Below are 7,852 nucleotides of genomic sequence, written 5' to 3'. Positions count from 1 at the left end.
CGGTTATAAAATCTGAGTTTGTTACATTGATAATATAGGCAGACCAAACTAAAGGAGAAGAATAGTCTGTTATATCTGAAAGTATTGTATGCAGATCCATTGTAATGGGCGTGGACTGTAGTATGTTTGTTAAACACAATCAATGTTCATGCTGATTCTTTTACTAAACCTCTATATTAAAATGCCAAAAGCTAGAAAGCAGCAATATGGGAAGGCTCGTGAGATCTCTTATGAGGCATTGCACAAACTGTTCCAGGCGGAGGCTACGTCTCGTGAGTGGGCCTCCCTGGGCCAGCTGTTGCAGCTGGTGACGCACACGGCAGAGCTGCTTGGACTGTGGAAGGTGCTGTGCGACCACCAGTTCCGCGCCGTGTCTGCAGCCTTCCCCCCGACCTCCGTGATCAGCTGCGCAATGCGACCCTCCGCGAGCTTGTGCTGGCCGACCGACAGCTTCCGGCTGGCCTCGCTGCCGCACTGGTGCAGACCTACCTGGAGGTAAGGTGGTGGCGACCTGTCAAACATGTGCCTGGCCAGCGTTTGTACATGTTAGTAACAAGGTGATTGAGGGTGTCTCAATGAAGCAAAAGTTCTGACTGAAGAAGAAACTATAAGTGAAAGGATTGATGTGGTTGAGGCCCTTAGTCCAAGGCCCCAATGGCAGCCGCCACTGCTCGTGCTCGTCGAATCAGGGCCAGCCAGACCTGAGACTCGGAGCGAGGGAGGATCGCCTCCCATTGCATATGTTGGTTGGTGGATTTTCAAACCAGAAACCACAAACTAGAATGGGGTATCCATTGGTAGTTTTTGGCGCTTAATTGTGACACGGAACGTTGTCGGTGGTGCACCGCAGCCTGAACAGATGGTGCGGTATAACGTTGGGGAGAACTTGTTGATAAGGAGGAAGGTTTTGGAAGTGCACAACTGCATTAAAGCGACACTAAGAAGAAATGATTTCACCTGCATTTGTAAATTGCCCACGACATTGTAGGCTTTGATGACGTCTGTGTCTGCCTGGACAAATACCGGGTGCACGAGGTATTTGAGAACACAATGTTGGCTTCAGGCAGACAAGAATATCTCCAGAAAAATAGTGACATATTTTCACCAAACTTTGGGAAATACTTCTCTTACGGTTTATTTCCACAATTACTCAATGAATCCGCCATCCGCAGCAATAACCAATTCAATTTGGCTTTGGAAACAGCTGCATGCACGGATCAGGTGGTCCTTAGAGATGTTGGCCATTAAGTCAGCAATGGCGGCCTTCAGCGAGTCTTTTGTATTACGTGGCTGCTTGTTTGCCTCTATTTCAAAGACGGCCCATACATAGCAGTCGAGCAGATTTAAATCTGGAGAACTAGGAGGCCACAAGTTGGGAGTGACGTGTTCATAGAAGTTGTCAGCCAGCCACTCCTGGGTGACACAGGCGTGTGGGCGGGAGCTGAATCTTGCTGAAAGACATAAGGTCTTCCTTTCGAAACAGTCTCTGTCCCAGGGTTTAACGGTGGCAAGCACCTCCACGTACGCGGATAGCATTAACGCAGAGTCTTTCTGCAAAAACGTGTGCTGGCATGACGTCATTCTCGTTGCTGACGACGACTCACACCACACAGACGACGAAAATTTATTGTGCATCACTGTGGGCACCTCAGCAGCACTTGCGCAAAGCCTACTGTCGTTACGTTGATTTACTTTTAGGTCTTGGTCAAAGTTCTTTTCATTTGAAAAAAGAACATTCCAGACTCCTCAGGTCTCTTCAGCTTGCTTAGCAAGCGCTTGGACTGGAGCAGATGATTCTCCCGAGTTTTATTGGACATGTATTGCCCCGATGGCGGCGTGGCGTTCGGACGTGTCCGCATCGACTCCGCCAACCGACGTTGATCTACTTGGTCCAATGTGTTTTCCCTCCAAATTTCTACTGGAACCTTTCCGGGAAGTTGCAAGGAACAGTTGGATACCGCAGTTATCACGGTAGGTCCACTAAAACCTTTTTTGTGGGTCCTTTCTCCGACACCGAGGGTTAAGTCTATCTGGGTTTAGTACAACATCGGCTCGGCCGCAGCGCGGGAAGGCGCGGCGGCTTGCTCGGCCGACCCCCAAGAACGTTCTAGAAAATTCCGCCATGCCTCACGAGGAAATGGAAGTGGGAGAGCAAATCTCCAAAGAGGAAGCCGAGTCCAACGGCTCGATTACCGCTCACAGAAAGTGGAACGCGGACAAAACCCGCGTCGAGAATGAGACGCACAAGGCAAGGCAAAACGACGCCCGTTGGCGCCAAACAAGCCGGCAAGCTAAGAAAGGTTGCCGCAGCCTCCAGGCTACCGCCCTGCCCAAATCCCACTTTCGAGTTGTCCGCCCAGGGGGAGGGCTGGACGTGCGAAAATGCAGTCAAATCAAAGTCACGCACGCCATTTTAATGGCGGCCAGGCTGCCCCCGGCGGCAGTCGAGGAGGATATCGTGTGTGCGAATGATATGCAGAATATCTTCGTTATAAGCACACCCTCCGAAGAGACGCCAATGCATACTCCAAGGTCCGGGCGATAATCCTGGCGGATAAACGGCACCCTATCGCGGCTTACATTACTCCTTCGGGTAATACCTGTAGAGCCGTGGTCAGAGGCATTGATGCCGATCTTGCTGAAGCTGCGCTGCAAAGTCTTTTTGTCACACCCAGAAACCCGATGGTGCTCGGAGTAAGGCGCATAAAGGAGTCGACTACCGTGATCATACTGTTCAATGGCATGAAAGTGCCTAACTACGTCCGCTGCGGCCCCAACATGGTACGCTGCACGCTGTACAAGAGGCAAATAGACACTTGCTGCGACTGCGGCCGAGTCGGTCACAGGCACGACGTCTGCCCCAGAGCAACCGAAAAAGTGTGTGAAAAGTGTGGAACTTTGCAAACCACCAACGGACACGAATGCGTGCAACCGAAGTGCGCGCTCTGCGGAGACGCTCGCCTCACCGGCGACCGAACCTGCAAAAACAGGTATCAAGTTCCTTATGTCATCAGGAGACGACGTACAAGAAAGAGGAAAGGCGGCAACAAGAAGAAGAACGCAACGAGCAACGCTGGGGGTCGGGGAATCCCCGCTCCAGCCGAAACACCACATGCGGAGGCACCCAGGAACACCACCACCCAGGCTCCCAGGAACGCCACCGCGGAACGCTCTAGATCGAGATCCAGGAGCGGATCCCAGGTCCGAAACAACTCACAACCCACCTGGGCCGACAAGGCAAGCAAAACAGGTGAGACCCATGCCCCCGCGCAACAAGGGCAACTCCAAAGAAAACGCTAGCCAAAATTCAATCACTAGAGCGCGAAAACGCGTCTCTTAGAAAGGAATTATCTGAGATTAGATCACGAAATGCAGCAGAGAACGCGCGATCGGCGGCCAAGCTGCAGCAGCCGCCACCTGTCTCAACAGAGGCGCTAAACGCAGGGCGGGCCCTGAGCCCATGGACGAGGGACGCTTAACGTCTCGGCCGTCAAACAACTGCTTGACCAGCTAAGATCGGACATAGTTACCGAAATTAGCCCCATCAAGCTCCAACTGAGTGAGCACACCGCGAGGCTCCAAATTTTAGAATGTGACGGCAGTACACGCTGCCCGTACGCCCACACCGCGTAAGTAAAATGGCTAACGCAAGCAATCTAGTCATCTGGCAATGGAATTGCGCCAGCTTCCGCAAAAGGAAGGCAGTCTTGCAACAACTACTTAGCTCTGCTAACGAAAGGCCGTCAGTTATCCTCCTCCAGGAAACGCTCACCGACGTGATCGCTCTTCGCGACTATCGTGCAGAAGCACACTTTTCGGAGGGCAAAAGGGGAGTGGCATTCGTCTCAAAGAATCTCGCCTATTTACGTCACGACGTTAGGCCAGACTTGAAAGTTGAACACATCATGATCGAGCTTATTCCAAATAGACTCAAACAATCCGTTTTCATTCTGAACGTGTACAGCTCACCAGCCGACAGAAAGGAGACGTTTAACGCTCTCTTCCAGAAAGCATGTAAATTGCAGGCAATCATCCACTCATCATAGCAGGGGACTTTAACGCACAACACCAAGATTGGGGATACTTGAAGGACACGGCCAAGGGAAAGGCCCTCGCGGCACAGATCGCAGCTTGCGGTCTCACCTTGGTCACCGATCCAAGATACCCCACCAGAATTGGCAACTCGGTCAGCAGAGATACCACGCCTGACCTGACTATGGTTAGGAATGCGGAGGAACCCATGTGGACTAATTTACAAGAGAACCTCAGCAGTGATCACTACATCAGCAGCCTCGCGATAAGGGTCTCATCACCGCCGCTCAGAAAATTCAGAGTAACGGACTGGGACCTCTTTAGAAATATCAGAAAGCAGGACGAGACTGATTGCAGCTTGTTAGAGGAATTATTCGCTCGCCTCAAAGAAGACGTTGCTGCTTCCACAAAGGAAGTACAGACGGACAAAGAGGTAGAACGCATGGACAGTAGATTAGCACACCTGCTAGAAGCCAAAAACACGCTACAGGCAAAATGGAAAACACAAAAGTTAAATAGACGCTACGCAAAAGGATTGCAGAGCTTAATAGGAAAATAGATGAGCATAGCCAAACTCCGCTCGGCAGAAATGGGACGAAATATGCAATGCCGTCGACGGGCAAATGAGGAGCGGAGCGAAGTGGAACATCCTCAAGCATCTGCTTGGGGACAAACAATCCAAAGCCAATCAGCGGCTCACTATCGATAGACTCATTCACAACTTAAAGAACTCTGGTATGACCGAGAAACAAATTACAGATGATCTGGCTTCGAGATACCTCTGTATTGAACCCGGTTCAAACAATGACTACCCCCCTACGACGCACGAGAACGGAACGGACCCTCTGGGCTCCCCCTTCAGGTGCGCGGAGGTGAGAGAGGTACTATAAGAACTCAATTGCAGATCAGCACCGGGTCCCGATGAGATCACAAATAAACTTTTAAAGAATTTGGATGACGGGGCCATCGAGCTCCTCACGAATAGCATCAACGAGGTTTGGGAGACGGGCGAGGTACCACTGGAGCGGCGCGTCGCGACTGTAATCCTCATCCCGAAACCGGCGAAACTTTTAGAGATTGGCTCGCTCCGGCCGATTTCACTCACTTCGTGTGGGGAAAGTCGCCGAGCACGTCATTCTCAATAGGGCCATTAAATTCACTGAGGAAAGGAATCTCCTTCCGTTTAATCAAATTGAATTCAGACCATCCATGTCCACACAGGACGTAATGATACTTATAAAAGCACAAGATCATTGACACCTCCAGAGACACCAGAGCCGTTCTGGCACCGAACCTGGAAACGGCCTTCGACTAGGTAACACATGCTCACATACTCGATTCCATTAAAGAAGGGGTCTGGGCGAAAAGTTCTACAAGTACGTCAGCTCCTTTCTTAAAGACAGAAAAGCCACCATTCGCCTAGGAACTCTGGGCTCGAAAACATTTGATCTCGGATCCAGAGGCACCCCGCAAGGGGCAGTCCTCTCCCCGTTCTTATTCAACTTATCCATGAGAGCTCTCTCCCGCAACCTGGCCGAAATTGAAGGTCTCGATCATGCCTTCTACGCCGACGACATTACAGTCTGGTGCGATAGAGGTAGTGACGAGCAGAACGAAGAGAAATTACAAACAGCGATCAGAGTCGTTCAGGATTTTCTCAACAGGCAGGACTCTCCCTGTCGGCTAAGAAATCGGAATTGCTACTATACCGACCTACAATCGGTGCAAAGAAAGGGAAACCTCCCGATATCTCTATCACCACCGAGAACGGATCCGTTATCCCGGTCGTACAAAGAGTCAGAATCCTCGGCATGTTCCTGGAGGAGGACGGCAGTAATGATTACACCTTAGAGCGTATTGCAACCAAAGCTGATTCCATGACAAAGTTAATCACGAGGGTGGCCAACAAACGAGGGGGTTATCGGAGGAGAATCTTCGGCGACTCTTCCACGCCTTCCTCATAAGCCACATTAACTACATAGCCCTGGCCCACAAGTGGAGCAGAAGGGACAAGGCTAGACTAGAAATCAATGATTCGCAAGAGCATAAAAAAGGCACTGGGTCTCCCACAGAACACCAGTACCGAAAGACTCTTGGAGCTAGGCGTCCACAACACCTTTGATGAGATAGTTGAGGCACAACAGGTGGCACAAGTGTCAAGACTGGCTTCCACGGAAGCCGGCAGACAGCTACTAGCGTATATCGGTAAAGGTTCCAGTATCACCAGACAGAGGGAGTGCGCGCCCGTTAAAGTCGGGGAAATGTATTCGGTATCCCAGATACCTAGAAACATGCACCCTGAACACAATTACAGCAGACGTAAAGCGAGAGCCAGGGCCCTTCTTAACCTAGCGTCTAAGATTGAGGACAACGCCGCCTTCGTTGACGCTGCGCAATGCGCAGCTTCCAATCACTTTGTTTCGGTGGCTACCTCGCTGCGGGGGGAGCTGCTGACGTCGCTTACGCTTAAATATACGAACGCCGACAAAGCCGAATAGGTGGCCGTAGCCATCGCCATGGCCACCACGAATCGTTCCACTATCTTCACAGATTCGCGAGCTGCCACCAGAGCGTTCATGAAAGGCTCGGTATGCAAGGAAGCCGCTCACGTTCTCTCTGCTGCTTCTTGGACAGGCAAAAAGCACTTAATCTGGTTCCCCGGTCACATGGGCAGCGATGCTCATGAAGCCGTTCCCAACGCCAACGAACTTGCACATCCCAGGCGCGAGGTCTCGCTCGCCGCGCCGGAAATGGGCAATCGGAGGCCGGGGAGGGCAGTGGCAAAGGGACACTCTTCTCACTTTTAATGAGGTCTGCAAGCACTATCAACTGGGGTCGGAAGTTTCCGCTTCCCAACCCACACCTAAACAGACCACAGGCAATCACCCTGCGAATGCTGCAGACGGGGACTATCCGTCTCCATTTATTTATTCAAAATTTATAGAAGGCATCGATCCGGGCTGTCCGCGCTGCGGACATCCCAGCTGCACTCTTAAACACATGCTCTGGCAGTGCCTAGATTTGCGCGGGGGCTCAGGGTCTCCCTCTTCGGAGGAAGATTGGCTCCAGCTCGTCACCAGCTCCGCCAAGGAAGAGCAGCTCAGGGCTGTCCAGAGAGCCCGCGAGATCGCAGAGAGACTCAACCTCCCGGCTCCATCGTGGGTGCGGCCCGCAGACGATGTCCCCTAAGGGGGACACTCATCGTCTCTCAGGACCAAAATAAAAGTTCTTTGTCTGTCTATTGCCCCCTCCTCATGACATAGGAATGGTACCTCAAGTCCTCGTGCACGGCGAGCCTGACAGTCGGCTCTGTGACTTGGAGCTCCTTTGCAATGGCCCGCATTGACTTCCCTGGGTCGGCACTCACAATGACTTGCAGCTGCCGGAGAAAATCCGGCGTTCTGACGACGTCTAACCGCCGACTGTGCTTTTTCTTTTTCACCACAGATGCCACGTCACCGCCAGAACACATCAGTTCTGTCCGCACTTTGTAAATGAAAGACTTCGCTACATTAAAAAAGGTGGCAATTTCCAAGTCGCTGTGGTGTGTCGCCAGGGTGACGAAGACTGCATGGCGTTTCATTTCCTGTGTAAACCGGTATGCTTCCATCTTTGAACAAACTGTGCAGTATGAATGATAAGGGGTCAACCAACAAAAGGACGCACGCCTAGGTAGATATTGTCACGTAGTAGTGACGCTGAAGAAAACAGTCGTAAAACTGTGTACGACGAAACTGGTTGTTTATTGGGCGAACCTGTGCCCACAAAAGCAAGGTACACTCAAAGCACAACGATAGCGGCGAACACAGTCGGCGATCGT

General features: G+C 51.5%; 1 protein-coding gene across 1 annotated transcript in view; it reads left to right on the top strand.

Annotated features, from left to right (window-relative positions):
- Nucleotides 1–259: 259 nt before the first annotated feature.
- Nucleotides 260–7,852, top strand: part of LOC119453956 (nuclear pore complex protein Nup155) — a 93,024-nt gene continuing 85,431 nt past the window's right edge. The window contains exon 1 of the mRNA XM_037715987.2: nucleotides 260–495. The gene's annotated coding sequence lies outside the window, so the exon portion shown is untranslated. The remainder of the gene's footprint in view (nucleotides 496–7,852) is intronic.

The sequence above is a fragment of the Dermacentor silvarum genome, chromosome 5 (assembly GCF_013339745.2).
Source record: "Dermacentor silvarum isolate Dsil-2018 chromosome 5, BIME_Dsil_1.4, whole genome shotgun sequence".
Lineage (NCBI taxonomy): Eukaryota > Metazoa > Arthropoda > Arachnida > Ixodida > Ixodidae > Dermacentor > Dermacentor silvarum.
Note: the sequence above shows the minus strand (reverse complement) of the source record. Positions and strands in the feature narration are given on the sequence as shown.